At 48.0% G+C, this 24339-nt stretch overlaps 1 protein-coding gene across 1 annotated transcript in view; it reads right to left on the reverse strand.

The window, feature by feature from the left end:
• Adcyap1r1 (ADCYAP receptor type I) overlaps positions 1–6256 on the reverse strand; it is a 64102-nt gene extending 57846 nt beyond the window's left edge. Inside the window, exon 1 of the mRNA XM_041640186.1 lies at positions 6222–6256. The gene's annotated coding sequence lies outside the window, so the exon portion shown is untranslated. The remainder of the gene's footprint in view (positions 1–6221) is intronic.
• Between the last annotated feature and the right edge of the window lie 18083 nt (positions 6257–24339).

Genomic DNA, 24339 nt, shown 5'->3' on the forward strand with positions numbered 1-24339 from the left:
AAAGGACCTCGGCAGGCAAGCACAGAGGTGTGGAAATTGCAGATAATTCATGTGGGAGGAGGCAGGCTGCATGAAGCATGAATACAGCCGTTCCCAGAAAAAGCAGTTCAGAATAATGCAAGGCCTGTGACAGCCTTAGACCTGAGTTGGTGTCATGCAAATGATGCTGATAATTATATTAAAAGTAGGGCAAATAGAAGGTTATTTGATGACCAACTTTGGGAACGGTTTGGCAGATGTTAAAATAATTCTTTGCTGTGTGGCAGATGGAAGAACTGTGTGTAAGAAATTCATAAGGTGCCTTGGCCCTAGACCTGAGCTTGGGCGAACAGGATGACCTAAGGCAGCATCTATATGGTTTAGATTTTCTAGTGCTGTGCAAAGCGTTACTGTAAACGTAGTAGCTTGAGATAATTTACCTGGCTAGCTGGCATATGTCACAAGTTCCATGCATTCAGAGACTGGACAGGGAGTTCTATTCAGTACATTATAAGGCTGCAATCAAAAAGAAACCAGGTCTGGGAGCTCCGTGGAGATCTGGTGTCTTATCCCAAGGTGTTTGGGGGTTGTCATACTTGGGCCTTAGCTTTGAAAGTTCAGGCACCATGTGCTGCAGAGAGGCCTGTCCTAGCACTGTGACCCTCAGAGCTGTTCGGCCTCTCTGTCTTTGATCTATCTTTCCAAAGGCTCATCTGCTTGGCTCAGACTCTTTCAGAGTAAGTTCCCTGGTCCTAAATTTAAAAGCAACTCAATGGGGAACAGACAGCAAGATCCCTTCCCCTTTGCCTCAGACGAGCGCCAATCAAGAAAGCAAGATCACACCGTACGTACAAGTCCTGTCCATATTCAAGAAGGTGAAATTAAGTGCTATTTCACAGCAGGGGCAGGAACTGTGGGTACTTCCAAATCCAACCTACTGCAGTTCCCATCTTATGGAGCCTGGAATGTGAAGGCAGGGCTGGGGCTCAGCAGTCTGCTAAAGCAGCTCCCTGAAGTCAGTGCCTGGGCCTGTCTGGCTGCGCCTCCAGTGTTTGGCATCCCCTCTCTGCTGATTACAAGTGAGTGGCCAGCCCCTGTCTCCATTGTACCTCAGTGAGTAGTCTAAAGGCCAGGACAGAAAAATAACAACATCGACCTGTCCAGAGCCACAGATGGTAAGGCTGAAACAACGTCTGCCCCACTGTCCACAAGGAGCCTTATAAGTTAGGCTCTGTGCTGTCTCTCATCTTAGGAGCTCATCAGGCTGTATTGGATAGGGACATGTTGATCACGTGTATGCAGGGGAAGAAACCAAGTCTCAGAGAGACCAAGTCACTTGTCCAAAGATGCTGCCAGCCCACTCAGTTCAAGCCTAATGTCACCAACACTGCTTCTGTGTAATAGGGGCCGGCTGTGCAAGGAGAGCCCAAGACGCTCAGCTACTTCCCTCACTCCTGCCCTTCTGTCCAGGGTCCTAGGGGAAATCAGTCCTGGATCCATTTCACCCTGGGATGATGGCCGCAGGGAGAGGTGTTCTCAATTATTCCCAATTAGCCTGGCTAGCGATCTCCGTCACCAGGCTGTCTCTTTGGCTGCTTCTTTGTGTTTTGAGGACACTTCTACAGGACAGGGGACCTCATCTGCAGCGGTCTGGGAGGAAAGGTCACAGAGGAATAATGTTGACTGGGATGGAGAGAGACATACCCTCATCACGCTATCAGAGACTGATGCTTCTACCAGCACCCCAGCGGGAAGCTTCCCTCCAGCCCCCAGGCTACCTCCCCCATCCTTCCTGTTAGAAGGAGCCTCCAACCCACTCTCTGAAGGACACAGCTATCCAGAACTTTCCTCAGATTTCCATATGCATCACCCTTCCTCTTCCTTGGTCTTTGTTCACGTGTCCCTACCACCATGAACCCTGTCATCTCCTCCTGTTTAACTGAAGCAAGCAGTACTAACAAGACAGAGACTTCATCATCGGTCTTCAGGATTTAAACTGTCAGTCCTACAAGATTATTCAACTTTCTATGCCTCTATTTTCTTACCTTGAAAGCCAAGTTAAATAACAACATTGAATATTTAAGGCTGTTGTGAAAATATATAAATATGTGTGCTTTTATATATACACATAATACATCTGTCTTGGAGTGATGCTTAGCATTGGGAAAATACAAAAGAGCCATGTTTCCCTTGCTTGCTCGTTTTCATTTTTAAGATTGTTCTCGTCGATTTGTTCGCTTTAGTTTTCGTTGTTGTCACTGCTGTTTGCTTTTGACAGGCTCTCCTCACTTAGCCCAGGATAGACCTGGGATCCCCTCCTTCTCAGCAATGCTAGGGTTAAAGCACTGACACACCAGGCTCGCCCTTTTCTCCCACAGCCCTCTCTGTGCACACACGACAAACGACCTGCCTCTTCCTATAAGATGTGTCTCCGCTAGGCCATCACAGACTGGCTGAGGACCAAGTCCTTCTTTACTCGTTGCTCCAGCTCCAGTTTGGCCAGCTGGATACTGCTGAGCTGGAGACAGACTCTGGTCTTCTCTCTGCACACTCAGAAACCGCAGTTTCAAGAGAATCAAAGGAAGCTTCAGCTTCCAGCATCTCTTAGCTGTGGCCCCCGACCCACAATCGCAGACCCCACTTCCAGATCACTCCTCTCTCTCCAACACACTCACCAAACACTAGAGTCCAGCCCACCAATCTGAGACCCCCTGTCCTACAATCCTGGAGTTTTGGGCTTTCTAGAATAGATCACGTGACTCAGAGATTCCATAATGAAACTCTACCCGAGCATCACTGATAGGAGGCAGGACTCTTGGAAAGGAAACCTAGACTTTCAGAAGAAACTCAGAACTGGAACATGGGAGGATCTGGATAGGCCAGCTGGCTCCCTGTCAGTGTCAAAAAAAAAAAAAAAAAAAGGCAAGTGGCGCTTGTGTGTGCTCTAAGCTTAGGGCCGGGCTAGTGGACAGAATGGTGGGAAAGGGCTCTCCTGTGAGGGTTGCTAGGCACTAGCAGCGCTGGGGGTGGGGACAAAGAGCTGCCTGGTCCAGTCAGCAGAGCCAACACTGCATCCTAATCAGGCTACTGGGGGAGGGATGTGGGCATGGCTGGTCCTAATCCCATTACAGCTGCTCATCCAGCTGCCAGTGCTGGCAGAACCCCAGACCCCAGGGCTGTCCTCTCCTTCCCTGATCAGGACAGTCTGCAAAGTCAGTCTGCAGAGGACTTTAGATTCTGAAGGTTTTCTTTCTCACTCTGAGATCCCAAGCACTGAGAAGAATGTGGCTGTACCTTGTGCACCAGGGAAATAAAGGCAAGGTCAGTGACACCAGGGAGCCTTGAGGGGAGAAAGACTGAGCCAGGAAAGAGGCTGGGAGTGTATAAGAAGCACCAAGTATGAGACCTCACTAGGCTCAAGCCACTCAGTACTGCAGCCCAGCCAGGCCTCCCCTTACCCTTCTAGACTGGCCTCCCTCTAATCTCGGCTTCAGAGAAAGCCTTGGATCAGGCCACAAAATGACCTAACATCTTCATTCAGGACAGAGCCCTGACCCTACTTGGAGTCTCACAGCATGCTTCAGTGGGCATCTCTAAATCTCACCCATCTCCATAGAGCTCTCTGTCTGAAGACAGGACTCTTCTTAAAGAACTGCTTGTTCCCTGAGCCCTACTGACTTCTAGAAACTCGCAGCTGCAGAGCCCTAGCCCAAACTCCCTCCCCCTGCTCCTCAAAATGGACTCATCCTACTGTGGAGTGTCTGCGTGCGTGTGTGCGTGCGTGCATGCGTGTGTGTGTGTGTGTGTGTGATTCCAGGAGTAGCTTTGTGCCCAAGATCCCTTCCAGACTCTGTCCACAAAGAGTCTAAAAGGAGGTCAGTGGGTAGATGCTAGTCCACCCAGAGTCAAGACACAGACGATGTGGACAGAGTCATCCTTGCTGGAGGTGAAGACACGGAGTGGTGTCTTCGGAGGTAACCATTCTATAGGAATCAAAGTCCTGAGTGAACGTGTTTTGTTGACATGATCACAGACATGGCAGGGACTCTACTCTCAGCCCCTTTGGAAAGTAGCAAATCCCCTTTCCCCTGCTGGGGCGAGACTCGGGGCAAGAAGAGAAATGGCAAATCCTTCCCTTCTGGTCCATGAATAGACAGTGTGCTCAGAACATAGCCACTGTAGATTTCGCCCCACAGATTTTACAGCTGGAGCACTGCTCCCCTACAGAGACTGTCCTACCGAGATTGGCTACACCTGCCTCCTTGAACCAGCTGCTTGCCATAAACCTGGCCTCCTTGTTGATGTGTATGGAATAACCTATTCTCCTGTTCAACTGAATGCAATGCCTCGGCCTCTGTGTCAGTTCTGTATAATAATCATGCGAGATTCTGGGGCAGTGAGCTTTCTTCATTTGGGAGTGCAGACAACCCAATTCGATTTTCCCTACGTATTTGTGTGTTCGTGTTTTCTCCATTCCTTCAGTGCCCCGGTCAAGGCCATTCCTAGAAGCCATGCAGTGACCCAGCTCAGCACCTCCTGGCATGGTGAACGAGATATTGACCCTGGTAATTTTGGTAAATGGAGGCAGATATGGATGACCTTCCTGAATGGGTCGTGCAGTTCACACTTCTCGTGCAGGCTCCTTGGTGGTCTTTCTTGCCCTTCTTGAGCACAGAGAATGCCTAAGAAAAATTCTGCTCTCTCGCCATTATCAAGCTAGGGAGGAGCTGTCGTCTTCTTTTCAATATGGCCGCAGTGGAGGGTTCGAGACCTCCTCCTCCTCGGGCCCTTGACTAACATGCTCACTCCCACAAGCTCAAAGGTTCAGGGTCAGGAAAGGAAAAGAAGTCCTAAAGACCCCCAGCTCTCCAACTGTTCAGCAGGAGGAATAAGAAAGGAGTGGCATGGCCAGCCTCACGTGGCCCATGTGATCACAGAGCGTGCGGTCATAAGGAAAACCTTCATCATAGCCAGCCTCACATGTCTCTAGAGAGAATCACTTTCTCTGCGCGACAGGTGAGAGGCGGGTGACAGTGGCCTCACGGGTGGTGGCAAAGAGACTTTCCTTCTAAGCCGAGTCCATGCTGCCAACCACAGTGCTTCAGCCATGTAACCTGCATCCACTTCTCAGCAAGGACAACAGGAAGGTCTGTGGGTTGAGACCTTCTATTGTCAGGCTGTCCTAGCCAACGTTCAGTGTGTCTCTGGTTCTAAATCCCAGTAGTCATGGCTAGTCACTGGGAAATTTAAAACACCCTCAAACACTTCCAACATGGCTTCCCTCTGCTCACTGAGAACTACACAGAGGTCATCTCTACAGGACTTACAAAGAGAGTCCTCAGCCCTGTTTAGGCAGCATGGTCATACCACCCACCCCAGGAAAGGTAAAGACTCAGAAAGTGGGAACCTCAGAACAGCACTGAAGTCACCAGAGGTGGTGGGGTGGGAGTTTTCCCCTTCAAAGGTTGACGTAACACAGGAAGATTCAAATGACTGCATGTATTAGTCATATGCACTGTTCTGGAAAAAAAAGAAAAACCTAGGGAAAGTAACAAGGGAGAAAGAATGTTCCTGGGTTTATGTTTCCCGGGGTATCCAGCCATGTCCGCTGTCTTTGCTTTTCTAGGCTGTGATGAGGCTGATCACCACAATGTGAGGAGGAGTGAAGTCACTTACTTGCCCCGGTTTCCAGGAAGGGAAGAGAGGGAAGGAAAGATGGGGAAAGGGGACGGAGTAGCTATGCTATGCACTCTGTGTGTTAGCTGACTTGTTCTTCTTCCTCTCCTTCTCTCCAGGTCCCAACTAGTAGATGGTACCACTCGCAGACAAGGCAATGCTCTCCCACGGCTTTTCGTTGCCCACATGTCAAGTGCCCCTAGAAACACCCTCATTGTCACACCCGGGGCTGTGTCCAACTAATTTCCTAAGAGTCTATCTCTCTAATCACGTTGACAATGAAGACTGTCACTTTCCATCTTCGGCAGTTTCTACTTTTTCCAGTTCCCTGGTGCAGCTAGAGAATCCAGTGTCCTTTGATCCAGGCAGGATATTGCTCCAGGGGTCCAGACCCGCATGTGTAGCAACCCATATGGCTGAGCCCAGTAATTCCTGGGATACTTCCCGGCCACATTTCCATGTTGAACACAAGAGCCTGCCGTCTCCGTGTTTTCCAGGGCTCCTCCTCTACAAATGTACCTCTTTTACATTCTTGGGGAGTGGGGAGCCTGGGTGTCACTCCTTACCGTTGCTACTCATAATTCATGTTGCGAGCAGTGTTGGGGAGGACTTCCAAGGACTAGTCACAGTGGCACACTTGAAATGGCAGTGATCCATTCCTCCTCAGCCTGTGGTCAAATAGGATGCACATAATTAAAGCAATGACTAACCTCTTAGTGGAACCCAACTAGAATATTGACATTGGGAAGCAGGGCACTCTGATCTCAGCCAGATGTCAGGGATGTGTCAAGAATTTGACTGCTCTTAGATTTAAAGGAGAAGTTAAGGAATAGCTTGGAGTGGAGGGGGGCTCCACGGAGAAAACAAAAGCTATAGGCCACAGAGAAAAGAAGCAGCAGGCACGGGCCCCACTGCAAGCAGACACCAATGGGGTTAGACTGAATTTGAGCCATAGGGCCAGAGTCCATGGTCAGAGGCATTATCCTCAGAGCAGTGAGAAATGGTTAAAGAGAGTATCAGATCTCACTTGCATTTTTAAAGTATTTCCCAAGATGTCAGGAAAAAGGGGGCTGGAGGGTGCAGAGAGCAGAGCTAGAAGGCTGGCTGCATGGGGCAGGACCTGTGGAAAGGACAGAGAGATGGAGAAACAGGAGACTATAAGGAACACAGCCAACAGGACTCAGCAGCCAGGTGTATGAGTGTATGATTGAATTCGGGCCACTGGGGACGTAAACAACATCTAGTATATTCTTTTGAAGGGAGAAGCCTGAATGCACCATTTGCTTTCTCCTCCCCACTGACTGGGGCCAAAGTGTGATAGTGCAAACCAGGGTAACCTTGTGAGGAAGAGAAAACTGCTTCTTGAGAAGGATCTGGCTTCCTTGTGAACCACTCAGATTTGTATGCAAGGCAACCGTCCACTTCTCTTTCATTCTTACACTGCTGTTCAGGGTTGCTACTGATGAAGCAAAGCTTCAGAACAATGGACTAGCCATGAGGTATAGGGAGGTTGACGCTGGCTGAGCCTATGGTGGACACCAGGCTGCACTACTGTCTACCTGGTGGACACATTCACTGAGCAGGAGCCTGAAGGGGGAAGCAGGCGGCACATGGATTATGAACTGGACTTGGGTCATGTGGGTTTGAGGCACCCTAAGAGAAGCCCAGGAAGAGACATCACAGGAGGAAGTGAGAAGCTCAGAAAAGAGGCTGAAGTTGGAAGAGCAAGCCTGGGCTTAGAAATAAAGTCAGGGTTCTCCACCCTGGAAGCACAAGACTATGTCAGAATTCTGGTAAGAAGGCACATGCAGATTTTGACAGAAGGGATTTGAGGCAAGGACTGGCATTGGTGCCTTCTTAAAACTCTGTGTTCGAGGGGGCTGGAGAGATGGCTCAGAGGTTAAGAGCATTGCCTGCTCTTCCAAAGGTCCTGAGTTCAATTCCCAGCAACCACATGGTGGCTCACAACCATCTGTAATGGGGTCTGGTGCCCTCTTCTGGCCTGCAGGCATACACACAGACAGAATATTGTATACATAATAAATAAATAAATAAATAAATAAAATATTAAAAAAAAAAAAAACTCTGTGTTCGATTCTCCCAGGCAGCTGGGATTTCTTGGGTGGATGGTGACTCTGGGAATGGACAGATGGCTCAGGAAGAAAGCACAGAGTAAGGAGATTCGAACTCAGAACCTGGCCTCTCCAGTGCCTCCCACACATCCTGCCACTACCTGGTGGTGAGAAAGTGTGATGACCCTTAGCCACTGCCCAGTCAGCCCAGCTCTGGCCATGGGGAACATGGCGGGGACACCAGATAAGACATATATTGTCCTCTCTGCTAGGGCTCTAGAGTGACGATGCCTGCTTTTCTTTTGCCTACACCCCCACTGTCCCCTAGCCTCTCAGGAACTTCTCTAGGCTTTACAGCTGACCTGAATGTAGGCTACCAGGAGGTGGGCTTCACAGGCCTCCCTGGGAAGGAGCTACTTGCCCAGCGCTTGCCTAGGGCCATTCTGTGAGCTCTGTCATTGCAGCTGTTGGCCTGTCTGCAAGAACCAACCTATGCTGCAAACTCACAGGCATTCAGGCTATTCTATCACTCTTTTCCCTGACAGCTAGCCCTGTGCTTTTGCTGATCCCGTCTACAAACCAAGAGAATTATGGGCGCCCTACCAAGACAAGTGGTTGCTAGAGAAACTAGCTTCCCAAAGCCCCATCCTGATGCATACTAATTCTTCTGCACCCCCTTTCTACTGATATTGTTCCCCAGGTAAAGACTGGCCAAGCTAAATCCACTGAAGATTATTCTCCAAATACCTGAACTGGGGTCACTATCAAAAGCCTTAAATTGAAGGGTCTTCCTAAGACTGGCTGTCACTTTGCCCCCACTGGGCCCTACTGACCCAACTCAAGGATCTTGAAGGAGTGTCTGTATCAGCCTTCAAGTGAGGTCTGAAACAAAGGTACCTGTTTCCCCTGTACTCCATCACTCCCCTCACTGGGTCACCTACCAGAGTGAAGGCCAAAGGGGAAAGCCCACCCAGCCGAGAGAACGGGTGAAAAGAATGAACTTGGCTTGGGCTGTCCCATGTTGAATGAAGAGGTGGCTGAGGAGAGTAGAGGTGATCCCCTCCATAAGCCAGGGCCAAGTGTGGTGACACTGTCAGTGCTGGGGAAAAGCAGGGACTTTCTTCTCAGTGTGACATGGCTTCTCAGGAAGCCATGGCAGCAGTTCATGGTGGCTGAACAGGTCTGCCCTGGAGAAACCATGCAGCAGAGGCTATTCACACTGCTGCTGGCCAGGGCCTGCACCGCAAGGCACACATGATACCTGAAGATGCTACGCATGGCTGGTTCAAATGGAGATGTGATGGGAATGTCAAATAAACGCTGGATTCCAGATTGGCACATGAGAAAAAAGGCAAAATAGCTCATTCGTATTTTATGTTGATAAAATTTTGAAATATTTTGAATGCAACGGGCTAAATAAAGCATACCATTAAAACTCCCTTGTTTCTTTTTAAATACAACTACTAGATGTTTTGAAATTATATGTATGGCTCCATTGTGCCTCCCATATGTTTCTATGAGGCAGCAGGAAGTGGCCAGAGATACCCTTGATTAACAGGTCCCTACTTCTACACACAAGCCTGTTTCACATGTACTACTTGATTTTCACAACGGCATAAGGTATATATCATTCTTATTTTTGATTTATTCACGAGGAAGCCGTGTCCCAGAGAGGCTAATTAACTCACCCAAAGCTGCACAGGCAGTAATCTCATAGCTGGTTGCAGAGTCTGGGTGATGAATCACTTCCTCTGGGAATGGGGGCCTGGCTGTGGTGGCAGTGGTGGGGAGGGGGAGGGGTGAGTCAGAACTCAGCGGGCATCAGTGAGGGATCATCAGGCAAAGGGAAGCTTAAGGAAAGTAAAGGGATCCAAAAGGTACAGAAGGATCTAGGTGTGACTAGCAAGGAAGGGCACTGCTGTTTACAGGGCATGGAACATGCAGGCGGGAAAAGAGACTTGGGAGATCTTTGTGGGTCCATAGAGTATAGATGGGCATTGTGGGCAAAGAGCCTAGGAGGGCGAGAGCACCACCTAGACAGTGCAGATATTGAGTGAAGGGCCTCTGAGTGGAGCCTGGAGCTTGGCAGGAAGGAAAGGCAAGGGGCTAGGAGAGGAGCTCAGAGGCAAAGACAGAGAAGCGAGGCAGGAATGCATCCTAGGAGTGGTGATGGTGGTGGCCATTGGAAGCCTATGGGAATAAGACAACCTTAGGGATGCCCAAGGCAGGGTTTCTCTGATACAGGACTTCCTCCAGCTAATCCACACAGGCATCAAGCTCATCCTTGATCCCCAAGAACTAGATAGCACTTGTTCCTAAGAAAGGCTATGCTAAGTGGCCCCCGATAAGTAAGAGGAAGGCTCTTCAGTGGAGACAAGTGACCTAAGAAACTTCTTCATTTAATATCCATGAAGTTAGTCCTTTTGTCTGACTAGAACATTTGTTCAGAGTTCTTACCTGCAGTTCAGCTGAACACACAGTTTCTTTGCAACACTGCTTACACATAAAGACTGTTTGGTTTGGCAAAATTCTTGGGGTCACCCAGTTCCCAGTGCAGTCACACCTGGCTTCCTCTCCTAGTTGGCCTATTCCTGTCTGTAGGCTTGCTTGGGCTCTCCCAGCCCTTCATTAATACTGCCACCCCAACTCTCCCAGGTTCCTCCTGTCCCCATCACTAATCTCCCCATCAGCGGCTTCTCATCAACTGCACTGCCTGCAAAAGCAAGTGCTTTGTCGATGGAAAAGCCCTTCGGGGCCAAACACAGGAAATGAAAGAGTACGCCCAGCAAGAAAATCCATTCTTTCGCACAGATTTCTGAAATCTGATTGCTACGGCTTCTGCTGAGTGCTGGGGATCTACTGGCCATTGCTCATACCCGTGGAGGCTGGCAAGCGAAATGCCAAGAGGAAAGCCTCTGCTGAGATTCTGTCATGCTTTGTCTGTGCTTCTGGGACTGAAAGGCCAACAGACTGCCAAGATGTCTGTGGTAAAGTAGGCGTTCAGGTCACCGGCTAACACCCAGGGTGGGTTGGCTGATGACCTGCTGAGAAGAGGGTGTTGTGCCAGAGGAGACTTGTGCACATGAGGCCAAGATGTGTGACTCCAAAGGTGGGGGGCTAGGGGAATAGCTTCCCCTAGAGACAAGATGGAACCAACCATGCTACATTTTAGTTCATTGGGTCACTGTTGCTCTCCAGGACTGATTCGGTCTACAAAATGAGGGTGTTGGATGAGTTTGGTTTAAGGTCCCTTCATATACCACTCACTCAACAGCCTTGCACTTCCAGCTATGCTAAGACTTACAGGAGCCTCTGTGAACGGTGCCCAGAGCCCTGAATTTTGAGGCAGAAACTGCCCCCATCTCACCATCTCACCAGGCCCAAATGCTTCTTGGAAACCAGGCTCAGATGGCAGCTTGGAACTGGTGCAATGGAAGCCTCTGCCTAGCAAGGGGATCAGCTGTGTCAGTTCCAAGACCTCAAGGAGGACAGGAAAACATTATGGACAAGGTGTCCATGCAGAAGTAGAAATCTTTTCTTATGTGGGTTGCAGCTCAGAGCTCTGAGGGTCTTGCCAGATGTGTTTTCGCACACCAGAACAATTCCTACCATGCGCTTGCTACCCATCCTGAGGTACGGGTCTCTCCGTGCCCATCTCTCATGGTATTATTCTAGTCTCTTCTCTACATAGCACATGCACCAAGACCACAGGGACCTTCTCTGTCTTGAGTTGAGCACTTCCCTTGCAAAGGCAGGGGATCTCAATGCATGTTTGTTGAAGGAACTGAAAGCTCTGGCCTCTGGGTCTCAGGCTCAGTGTCAACAAAACCTCCCCATGAGACCAGCTGGGAATTGCCCCTGGATTTTCTAGTATTTGGTCAAGGAGTTGCTGCTCCTCTGCTCCTGCCTGGCAGGCTGCAATGGATAGCAACTCAGGTTCAACTGTAGCCTGTAGAGGGGGAAGTGAATGAAGTGCATTCACTATCCAACCAAGCCTGGGAAAAGACGGCATCTTTCTTTCACATAAAGGGGCTATGGGGCCCTGAGGGCAACTTGTCCTTATGGATCTTGCTGTTTGATGATAGTTGCTTAGCACCAAGAGAACCTCTCTCAACTAATCATTTCTACTGCTACCCAGGCCTGGTTAGATGGGAAGTACCTGGACCTTTGTGCTGGACCTTGGAGTCTGCTGAAGTATAATAGTATCTCCTTCCCTGTCCTTAATCTGCCTATAGGCAGAAGCAGCAGCCCCAGGGCTGTCCTCAACACACACCCATCTTTTGGATTCCTTTCCCGGGGGTAGCTCTAACATCCTGCTCTCTCAGGACAGGGAAATAATGGTGTCCTTAACAGAGTGCCTGTGATCTGAAACCAAGATAGATGCTCAGCCACCAGAGCCTGGTGGTCTTGGGGAGAGACTTCAAGGGCAAACCTAGCTCTGGGAAGGAACGCTTTCCAGTATCATGGAGCAATGGTCATGGTGGCTTCTGGGTCTTGAACCTAAGGGTCTTGGAGATATTTGCTAATAAATGCCCCTGAGACTAGTACCCTACAAAGACCTGTAGGACAATTTTGGGCAGCTTTCCCAAAGCCACTAGCTACCTGAATGCTTCCCCTGCCATAGGACTGTGATATCCTTTCTTGTCTTCAGTCAATGAGCTAGAGGGATAGAGAATGTGCCCCTTCCTTTGGTAGATAAGGAAACATAGAGGCCAGGTGGAGAAAGCCCACAGAGAGTGTTAGGGAAAGTAAGGGTCACTGTGAGGGCTGTGTCAAGAGAATAAGGTGGGAGAGGTGCAGCCAGGGCCTCAAAGCTACTTTCCCAGGCCCCCCTGGCCCTAGCACCCCACCCCCACCAACTAAACCTTTGTCTGATTTGCTCGCTGTGACAGCTGGGAAGGCTGAGCCTCACCCTGGCTCCTGCCATCAGCCATCTCTGTATGGCTCTAAAGATCGGCTCGGGCACCAGGCCCCGGCAGCAGGCTTGGCAGGTGGCTCTGCGTTGCCAGGGAGACCACAGCGGACGAAAGCTGTTCCACAAGGTTTCAGAAGACCAGATGGCCTGGGGTCCCAGAGGTGCATTTCTTGGGATCACAACCTTGTGTACATCCTGCTGGGATTTCACGGGGAATGCACTCACTAGGTGGATGAGGGAACTGAGGTGCAGAGCCTGGATCACCAATGATCCCTGAGGGTGGGTGTTGAGGAACTAGGGACAAAGTCAGGGATCTGCCTCATCTTGGGCTCTGATGGCCAGGTGCACAGACAGAGAACCTCATAGGCCTGTGCATATATGTGCAGGTTTTCCCCTGATGAGACCCCTGCCTCTATTAAAGATCCTTATTAAGCTTGTTCCCAGGAACAGCTAGACTGGAACAGCTGGAGGCTGAGGGAGACTCCAAACACTGATGGACAGGGAGTCAATGAGCAAACAAACACAGATGTGGAAGCTGCCATCTGGCTGGGGACCCAGAAAAGGGGGTATTGAGACAAGGTGGGGGAAGGGCATCAAAAACTATGACCAGGAAACCTTGAGCTGGCTGGGCCTTAGAACTGGGAGAACTTGTGGATGGGGGCACGGGTTAGGAGGCCCCTGTGGTCTCCTGTAATTCAGTCTGAGACACAGGGTGAGAAGAAAAGATAAAAAAAGAGCCCATTGCCATCTGCAAATGTTGGGTCTCCCAAGACCTCTAGAGAAGGAACCCATTACCTTCGGGGTGAACATGGCTGAGAATGTTAAGTGACTCAGTCCTGTCTTAAGATACAAATATCCTCCCAGCCCAATGCTTAAAAATGCTGATCAACAAACCAGGGCCCTAGCCCAGCCTCAGAGCAGGCTTGCCTAGGAGTCCCCCTGAGGGGCAGGAACCTCTGCTCCCCTCCCCCCAGAACCTGAACCAAAGAAGAACCTTACACAGCCCTTAGTGAAAGGCTGGGATGTGAAACTGGAGGCCAAGGACTGGGGAGCTGGTAGGGGTGGGGAGCTCAGGAAAGAACAGGTAAGTATATTTATCTTCCCAAAGAAGTGGAGAGGACAGCCAGATTCCCTCTTTCTGCACAAGGACTGCAAATGCCCAGCTCAGCCCAAGGCGGGGCTGTGGATAGCCTTTCCCAGTGGAGCTGGGGAAGGCCTGCTTGATGCTCTTCAGCTCTGACACTCAGGCATAAATTAAATGGCAAGAGGATCTGGGCTGATTCTCAGGGTTCATGTAACTGAGCCAAATGACTCCACAGCTCTCTCTGTGGTGCAAACAGAAATCCCCACCTGCTGGAGGTTGCCACACAGGCAGCCTCTGCTCCCTAGAGAGCTGGGAGCTGCCTGCAGCCTGGGGCTTCCCGCCCCCAAACCCCCGCCTGCTGCTGGAGCTGTCAGCCCTGCTCCCAAACAGGCTAATTATCCCCATCTGGGGAAACAAAACATGTCAGCCCCGTGCCTGAGAAGAGGCCTGTCTCCTTAGTGAGACCTAGTACGAAGAGGCTCCCAGCTTGCGTCTGCCATGCGAGGTGGATGAGCAACCTCAGTTTTCTTGGGGAGGCCTTCTCCTCTTTGAGCATCCCCTGCTCCCAGAAGCCTTTGGGCCTCTGCTAGCCCTATTCAAGCTTCCTGCTGTCTTCTCTGAACTTCACAGGCCCTGTTGAGAGTTTGAGTTTGCACATATTATTCATCTATGCAGTATGAACCAGTAAGATTTGGTCCCCATTCCAGAACTAGACTAGTCCAGTCAGTTGCTACCTTATCGGAGCTCTCTGCATTTTTGCTCCAGGACCGGAGACTCCCCCATTGAATGGGGTGTCCAAGGGAAGTGGTCAGTACACAACTTGCCACAAGCTTATCCTTCACACTTTGTGGTCATCTGCCCCTGGTTTCCCATGTGTTCCTTCCACTCAGAATGTCTTTCAATCAGTGTGGCAACATTCTTACATTACTGAGACTGTACTTCAGCCCTCAACCTCTGGTGCCTCCACACACCAGGCAAGCCTTTGTACATCCTCCTGTTTCCCCCAGCACAGGAACTCCTGGGGGCAGGAAGTATAAAGGCATACCTCCCAGGATACCAACCAGGGAGCAGACATAGATCATATCTAGAAAATGGGTGAGTGGATAAAAATGAAATTTTCCTCTGTTTCAGCCTGGCCCCCTCAACTACTCCAATTACCTCTAATATTCTCTCCTAACTCAAAAGATGATCTTATCGTCATGGGCAGGGCAGCTTCCTGTCTTATTGTGGAGGGAAACGCACACTCTCTGAATTCTTCCGATGTGGCAGGCAAAGGGCTATGCCTGTTACACATTTACCCAATCTAGCACTCACACAGAGGCGACAAACATTGTCTCAGCCAAGGCAGAGGCAAGTCCACGGCCCCAGGACAGAGTAAAGAGTTGCCTTCCTATATAGTCTCTTATTTTCTGGAACAGACCTCGGCAACAGTCCAAGCTAGGGCTCCAAGGTCCAAGCCTCAGGCACAGAGGCTGCTTTATTTATCACATTGTCAATGAGGAAACTGAGGCACAGAGATATTAGCAGACTTGCCAAAGATGACAGCTGCTAAGTGGCTGTGGATCTGTGGCACTCATGCTAAGAGGCAGGGATGATACACAACATCACAGGCCTGCAGTCAAGCACAGTACCTACCTCTGCCTTCAACCCCACACTGTCTATACCCTTTGTCTAGACCCATGCTCAGCTTTATCTTCCTTTATGCCCTTGCACAAGGGAGCAGACGCCAGAGTTGAATGACCAAAGGAAGCATAATGATTGTATATATGTGTTTATAATGTTTCCCCTGCCTGCCTCCAAAGCAGATGGAAGGTGGTTTAGAATATTGAAATGCATAATGAGGACAATAAAATTATTCTCTAAAACAGAGCTGTTGGAATCCAATCATCAGGCAGGAAGATGGAGCTCTCTGGGGCAGCTGGAAGGAGCCAGACTAAGACGGAGGAACCTACACTGGTGTCCCTGGTTGTGCCAAAGTCATCTTGGATAAAATCCTCTGTCTTAGCCTCAGTGTACCTATCTAAAAACATCTGGACAAATGCATAATGTGAGAAATAGAAATCTGTTGACAAGGTCTGTGCTGGCTAGCTTTCTGTCAACTTGACACAAGCTAAACTCAGAGGAGAGGACCTCGATTAGGAAACAGTCTCCATAAGATCAGGCTGTAGGCAAGTCTGTAGGGCATTTTCTCATTTAGTTATTGATGAGGGAGGGCACAGCTAGGAGGAGCAGATCAGTAAGCAGCATCCTTCCATGACCTCTGCATCCGTTTCTGCCCTGTTTGAGTTACTGCCCTGACTTTCTTCAATGGAGGACCAGAGTGTGGACGTTTAAGCCAAATAATCACTTTTCTCCCTAACTTGTTTTTGGTCATGGTGGTCAAAATAGCAATAGGATTCCTATCTGAGACAGCATCTCAAAGAGCACTAAATCCACCCAGTTTCGGACTTCCCCAGAGCCCAGGCGGGTAATCAAGGATATTCCAAGGGTTGACCTGGCTGAGCAGGGAGGATGAGGTCAGTCTGGAGGCCCTGGGCCAGTGCCCTACTGCAGTCAGATTAACTCTGTCATCATGTGTCACAGTCACTGAGGTTCCTGCTTAGACTTTTAGTCCTGATGTTCAACATGCCTAGAAAGCATACTGAACAGCATTGTCTGAAGCCCTTCCATGCTTTGAAAGTCCACTGGGACGCTTGATGTTGCTAGTCTACCCCAGTTTGGACATATCCTGGCATTCTCCTGAATTGAAGGATGCTTGAGTTTTAGAGCAGGATCTAAGGATTTCCTGCAGAGAGGGCTACAGTACCGGGGCACGAGAATCGGGGTCCTCCTTTGGTCCTCTTCAGGTCTGCAGTCAATGGACAAACACCCACTCACTAGTCGAGACTGGGTGTTCAGTAATATCAGCTAGGAAAACGATACAGCTGCTACAAACACCACGGGAGCTCCGAGTATGGACCCAAGGGCCTGTGATAGCAGCCTCCACTGCAGGATGCTAACAGCCTCTCTCCTTGGTGGACATGGATGTTAGACACAGGGATTTGACTACTGTACTGGAACAGGTAGCACAGGGCCCTTTGTATTCTCCTGGTCAGTACCCCTGAGGGCTAACTTACAGGTGGACTTTGCCATTTCAAAATCTGATTTCAGCTTACATGTTCTTCTAAATGCCTACCAGGGAAGCCAAGTTGTAGACTGTCAATGTGCAAATATGAAATACAGACTCCATCTCTGTATATAGTATACCTCTGGGAAGAGAAAGTCCTGGACCCCTGATGATGACATACCGAGACATGTGTGGTCTATTCTTCCAGTTATTAAAGTGTGAGGAGAAGAAAAGAGGAGGAGGAAGGGCAGAGGGGAGATGCAAAGTAGATGATCTGGGAGAGGATATTTCTCCCAGATGTCCTCAAATCAGTGTCTTACCTCACGGGAACAAGAATAGCCTCCCTTACCCAAAACATATATATTGCATGTTGTCTCTTACGTATGGATGTTAACTCTTAAGCTTTATATGTGTGTTTGTTTCAATTCAAATAACACGAGATTTTAGGTACCCAGTAAGAGACCGGGTGTGGGGGAGGGGATCTTCCAAGTTAGGGGAAATAGATTTGAGTGTTATAAAGAGATAAAGGACAAACAGGAGTAGGAGAATTAAATAAGGAGGGAGACGGGAGAACTGGGTAAATGAGTAAATATGGAAAAAGACAACTACCATTAAAGACTTTGTAAAGGCCATATATAAACCTACAACGGCAAAAACATCCTGAAATATATAAAAAGGATTTAAATGGAGTCAACATATAATGGAGTAGTGTTCAAAGTAGACATCTTATTCCACCAAGTAAAACCCCCAGTTCCAGAAATGAGTTTTATCTTGTTGACTTATTAACTGTAGACTCCACCCCCACCATCACAGGCTACTACCAAGGCTATTGATTACTCTCTAAGCTTTTCATGATAAGGCCTTTTTGAAGACACAACTTATTTATGTCACTGAATATGAAGAAATCAAACTCGTGCCTAACAAGAAATTTCATACCTACTAACCACATACTTTGCACACTACAGAGCAGAAAAGTACCTGTCAGTTTCACCAAGCTACAAATCCTGAAACCTCCAGCAAGAGATCTGCCAGTATTGGTGCAATCGTGGTGCAAATGTTATGAGAGTAATCAACCATTTCTTTTTTTTCTTTTTTTAATTTATTTATTTATTAAAGATTTCTGCCTCCTTCCCGCCACCGCCTCCCATTTCCCTCCCCCTCCCCCAATCAAGTCCCCCTCCCTCGTCAGCCCAAAGAGCGATCAGGGTTCCCTGCCTTGTGGGAAGTCCAAGGACCACCCACCTCCATCCAGGTCTAGTAAAGTGAGCATCCAAACTGCCTAGGCTCCCACAAAGCCAGTACGTGCAGTAAGATAAAAAAACCAGTGCCATTGATCTTGAGTTCTCAGTAGTCCTCATTGTCCGCTATGTTCAGCGAGTCCCTTAAAAATTGCACTTAAGGCCCACTCCATGAGAGAGAACCCATATAGGACACTGATAAAGTAGGAGACAATCTGAGAGTATATAGGTCATGGACCTATGGAGACTCCTACTATTATTCTACTACAAGAACATAGAGTGGCCCCTAATTTCTATATGCGCAGATCAGAGCATCACTCGACCCTCACCAGAGACGCACCTTCTTGTGGTAGATAGCAATTAGCAGAGAGATCCACAACTATGCCATGTGCCAAGGGTGAGTAAGAGACTTTGGACCACTCAGCCTAAAGTGGATCTTTTTTCACCAAATCCACCCCATCAAGGTTCAAGGATCTATACAGAAGAGGGGGGAGAAAGATTATATAAGAGCCAGAGGTGGTGGACGACTCCAAGGAAACATCTCCCAGAAACAATAGGACCAAAACACATGTGAAAGCCCAGAGATGGTGGCAGCCTACCCAAGACCAGCACAGGCTCAAAGCTGACAAAATCCCAACCCTGAGGAGGGGAAATGCACACAGAGTCCCACTCCTCACCTAGAAGCTGTTTGCAATTACCTGCTGGGAAAGGTAAATACCAGTTTTCTCCAATGGAGTGTCCCTAGGTAAGTCAGCCACACTCCTGGCCTAGCCCCATGCCTAGGAATAGTTGGTCACCATAATCAGACTCCATATTCCCCATGTTTTTCAGTTTTTGGTTTTTCCCCATACATTTTTTGTTTTCTTCTTCTTTTTTTTTTTTTTTAGTTTTTTTCTTACTTTAGGTTTGTCTGTTTTGATTTTCATTTCTCATTTGTTGTTGTTGTTGTTGTTGTTTTCTCAGTTTGGGTTTTTTATTTTTGTTTTTGAAAGTGAAAGAAAAAACATGAAGTTGGATGGGTAGGGAGGTGGGAAGTATCTGGGAGGAGATGGGGTACATGAAAGGATATGATCAAAACATATTACATGAGAACATTTTAAGTGAAAAATATACAAAATTCAATGGATGGAGTTTGAACATATACAGAATAGACTTCCTGGGGTTCAGACCTCCGTATAGCTTCCATGTAATGGCTAATTTTGGTTGTCAACTTGCTATGTGACACTATGTCTGTGGAAACATGAACAAAAGTCCACTCGCCTGAGAAAGGGAATTGGTGACAGACCAAAGAAAGGATGCTGCCAAAGTCCAAATTGATGGACTGTGAGCTTTATTGGGTTACTGACAGAGTGGAGGTGATGGTTTCTTATGGGCTTATGGGGCTTAAATGACTCAAAGAGGGTTGCATCACCCCAACCCCAACCAGGAATGGGTGATAGCTCCCAAATTCTGAAAACCCAAAGCTTAATGATAACACACTAGCAGCTCAGAAGGGTGAGAAGTGGCTCTTTCAGGCAGCTTAGTTGATCTCTGCCTTTCACTCTGCTGCTTTATAGAGGGGGCTTTCTGGCTCCCTTGCTGCTTGCTTGCTAGCTTGTTTGCTTGCTTGCTTGCTTGCTTGCTTGCTTGCTTGCTTGCTTGCTTGCTTGCTTTTTCTCTGCAGCCCTTGCTACTTATAAAATTTTGGGAAGGGAGGAATCTAGTGCACCTGATCAGTTTCAGAGAGCACAAAGATAAGACAACTGTGGGATCTGACAAGGAAAGAACATGGTCAAATTTAAAGTTTTAAACAAGGGGAGTATATATGTACCTATTGTGACTGTTTATGAAATTAGAACAGTCACAGAGAAACCTCACATTTGCTCTCCTTAATAGCAAGACCCCACGCCTCGAAAACGCACCTTATAAAAATGCATATGCGAGACTGGAGAGATGACTCAAAGGTTAAGAATGTGTACTGCTTTTCTAGAGAACCCTAGTTCAGTTCTCAGCACCAAGTCAAATGGTTTACAACTGCCTGTAACTTCAGCCCCAAGGGATTTGGTGTCTCTAGATTCCACGGGCACCTATAATCACACACATACACACACACACACACACACACACACACACACACGTCCATACACACATGCACATAATTAAAAATAAAATCTTTAAGAATACAAATCCATTTGAAAGGAGAGAGGGTAAGCTAAAAATTCTTCTGCTCACTAAAGGGAATCTTTTTGCAAAATAAAAACTGAGAAAGAGGTTGTATAGGTTCATTCTTCAAGGCATAAAGATAATTACAGCCGTGGCAGAAGGGTGCCATGCTATATTTCAAACCAGCAGCAGAATTTGGCAGCACCATCCATATGGTGCTGCTTTGCAGGTTTGCACAATATAAGCTGAAGGTCATGGAAGCCATTCCAAGTTTTCAGAAAGCAACCAAGGCCAGACAATGTGTGACTCTGAGAAGTTTTGTGAAAATGGAAAGGTGGAGCCTACATTTTGTTAGAGACCTATGGATGCTGGAGATGCAAAGACCATGGGAAATCTGTAAAAAAAAAAAAAAAGGCTGCAGGCACAGAGTAGATCTGGACCAAGAGGCAGAAGCTACCTGTGCTATATGTAGCATCAATAGAGCAATGACTGCAGAAGTCCAGATATGTCATTAAGATCCCCAGAGGCTGAACAAGGAGCTGAAAAATTTAGAATTTGCCCTGTTGTGTTTTAGGTTTAATAGAGGCCTACAGTAAAGAGATTGTCTTGAGTCTCTGAAGAGACTTTGGACTTTTGAAAAAGTGTTAAAATTTAAGACTGTGAGAACTTTTGACATCCTAGTGAATGCATTTTGCATTATGTATGAGATCTCCATGAGCCTAAGAAGGATGATGGGTGGAATGTTATGGTTTATGATGTCTGAGTGTCAAGTTGAAAAGGGACAAACTCGTGAATTTCAGTGCAAAGCACTTGCCACATAAGCACTAATGACTGTGTCTGGGTGTCCAACATCCTTGAGAAGCCGAGCATGATGGTGTGTACCTTTAACCCCAGTACTGAAAGTCAGATGGGGGATCCTGGCAGCTTGCTAGCCATCTAATTTAGCCAAATCAGAGCTATCCAGTTACATAAGAGACCTGTGTGTCAAAAATAAGGAGTAGAGCAATAGAGGAAGACACAGACATCAACCACTGACCTCCACACACACGTTTACAGGCATGCACATTCCTGCATCTACTGCACACATACACGCATACACTAGACTGACACAGAAAAGTAGGGAAGAACAAATTAAACACTATCATTATCCTTCCTCTATGTTCTGGTTACACCATAGAGCAAGCATTCCATCTTCTTGTTTTCCCAGACATGACTGCATTTCTCTGAACCATGAGCAAAATAAGTCTTTCCCCTCTGTATTGGTTGGTTTTGTGTGTCAACTTGACACAAGCTAGCATCATCAGAGGGGAAGGAGTCTCAGTTGAGGAAATGCCATCCTGAGACCCAGCTGTAGGCATTTTCTCACCCAGTGATCAATGGGGGAGGGCCCAGCCCACAGTAGGTGGTGCCATCCTTGGGCTGGTGGTCCTGGGTTCTATAAGAAAGCAGAATGAGCAAGCCATGAGAAACAAACCAGTAAGCAGCACCCTTCCATCTCCTCTGCATCAGCACCTGACTCTAGGTTCATGCCCTGTTTGAGTTCCATCAGTGATGAACAGCAACGTGGAAGTGTAAGCCAAATAAACCCTTTGCTCCCCAACTTTCTTTTTCCATCATGGTGTTCCACAACAGCAATAGAAACCCTAAGACACCCTTTTAGGTTGTTTTTGCTCAGGTATTTGTTTACAGTAATGAGAGAAGAAAGGGATCTTTTAGATGCCCCAACCTGTTCCTCAGGGCCAGCGATGGTAGTCCCATCATGGCCTCCAAGATCTGGGCTTTTCTATCCACAGACTTCATGCTGTGATTTGAGGATTCTGCAACCTCCTGCCGACTCCATATCTTGCCTCTCAGTTGCCTCTGAAACACGGGATGATGATGGCCAGATTCTCAGCCCTTTTCCAAGCCTCTTCTCCCTCTGAGTGTTCACCTCATCCCATCTCAATGACAGTGGTCCACAGGGCATGGTAATCCTCTAAGTAGCATTTAGGTTGCAGTTGTACTGGGTTGAAAACCCAGTCTCTGTGGGAAGCGTACTCTAGAGTTTGTCCTGAGCTACAGGTCTTGGGATGATCTGTGAATAAGAGAATCCACTGCCCTAAATTTATGGTATTCTTTGCAAGCTGCATGCTAGGCAAGTGAGGTTCCTATATCCCAGCCCTAGGGAAAACTGACATATTTTCACAGTTTTCTGATTCTTCCCCTTCCCCTACCCTCAGCCAGCTGAGTATCAAACTTTGTCTTCTCTTGTGTGGTTTTAAAAACCTTATATTTATAGGCAAGCTTTTGTCCTCCTGCTGGATCCCACTTGGATGTGCCCAAGTTAGAGGACCACTCAATCGCTGGAGGATGCTCAGACACTCAGAATCTTATACGGAAGGATCCTGGGCCCTGCTAAACCCTTCCCTTTGCCTCTTCCCAGGCACCTGCTTTTGAGCTCCTTGCAGGCTGGGAAGCCTGGATTCAAACTGGAAACCATTCTTTCCATCCCTACTTGCCCTTGTGCTGTTGCTTTATCCCCTTCCAAACTGTGAGGTAAAAGCACAAAGCCATTTTAGTCCAATTTTCTCCTCCTGATGCGGAGAGGCAATGCTGGCATTAAGACCTGGTACCTGCTGTTCAGAATCAACAAAGAACCGTAAGTGGGAGGTAATGGGTGCTATTGGCAGGAACTCTCCTCCCACGGTCCTCAAGCTTTTTGTCAGAGCCCACATTGAAAGGAACCTCCTAGGCCATGAATCCCTACTTCTCTGGCTGTTTGGATCTTGCACATTGCCAGGGCAAGCCCCTGTCTGCTGCCAGCCTGGGTTTCCTTATCTGTACTACGGCCTTTAATACTTCTTCAAAGACAGGGGAGGAAAAGCCAAGAAGAGGCGGTCATTGGAAACTTGCTGCTTGCCCCTGATCTTCACCATCCTTGGCTACCTTCTGAGCCAGGATCAATGACCCCTTTCTGTAAGCAAGTAGCCATGATCAGAAGTTCGGTGTATGCTTCCACCTCCATACATAGGGGCCCAAGGAACAAAATCACACAGACTTCTGCAGTCCTCATGATGGCCAGACTTTATGTTTGACCTGGATTGCCTCATTCAAACCTCATACCAGCTCTTAGGGAAATGGTCTTGCCACATTTGGAAACCCTCAAATGAAAAATGAAAGCATTTAAACTATTTGTCATTGAGTCACCTAAGAGTTGTTGGCAGGCACCTGAGCCTGGGTAGCTTGATCCTACATACTCACTGTACCATGCTCTCTCAGAGACCACAAACCTCCTGATTCCAAGCATGAGACATTTGCAGACCAGGAAAGGAGCCAGCTTCTGGTCATTTTGCCCCAGGAACCTAGATTAGAGCCTCAGGTTGACCCACACTGAAGAAGGATCTAGTCTCACCTGCTATTAGGTGAAGAGGTCCCAAGGAAACATTCACAATAAGCTCACCTGGTGTGGGACAATGGTCTGTATTCTGTCAACTATATTTTAAATAATGCTGATTGGACAGTAGCCAGGCAGGAAGTATAGGTGGAACAACCAGACAGAAAGTAGAGGCGGGTTAATGAAAACAGGTAATTCTGGGAAGAAGGAAGCCCTAGTCTGTAGCCGTGACCCAGCCATAGAAGAATCAAGATGTGACTGCCTCGCTGAATAAGGTACCGAGTCATGTGGATAACATAGACAAGAATATTGGGTTAATATAAGTTATCAGTGTTAATAAGAAGCCTGTGCTAATGGGCCAATCAGTTTATGATTAATGTAGACCTTTGTGCGATTTCTTTGGGACTTAATGACTATGGGAACCGGGCAGGACAGAAAAGTCAGTCAACACTCACCAACTGCTCCGTCAGGTTGAAGGGGACACAGACTGAGAAAGGGAGCCTCTTCATCACGTTCCTGCGTGACCCCTCCTGGCATCCCTCTTCTTTGCATCCTTCCTTTTTCCTCCTTCCTTCTTTTCCTTCTCTCCAGCCTTCGCTTACAGGCCCTGCTTTTGGCTCTCTCTTTTACTGTATTCATTTGCTTTCCCCAAGTCTCTGCCCCTCCTCTACTGGATCATCTCTGCAGGAGGTGAAAGGTAGACAGGTCACACAGCTAGCAGTCAAGGTACACAGTCTGATGTCAAAGGTGCTCC

The sequence above is a fragment of the Microtus oregoni genome, unplaced genomic scaffold, assembly GCF_018167655.1.
Source record: "Microtus oregoni isolate MIOR12 unplaced genomic scaffold, Mior012 000062F_ref0000492, whole genome shotgun sequence".
NCBI lineage: Eukaryota > Metazoa > Chordata > Mammalia > Rodentia > Cricetidae > Microtus > Microtus oregoni.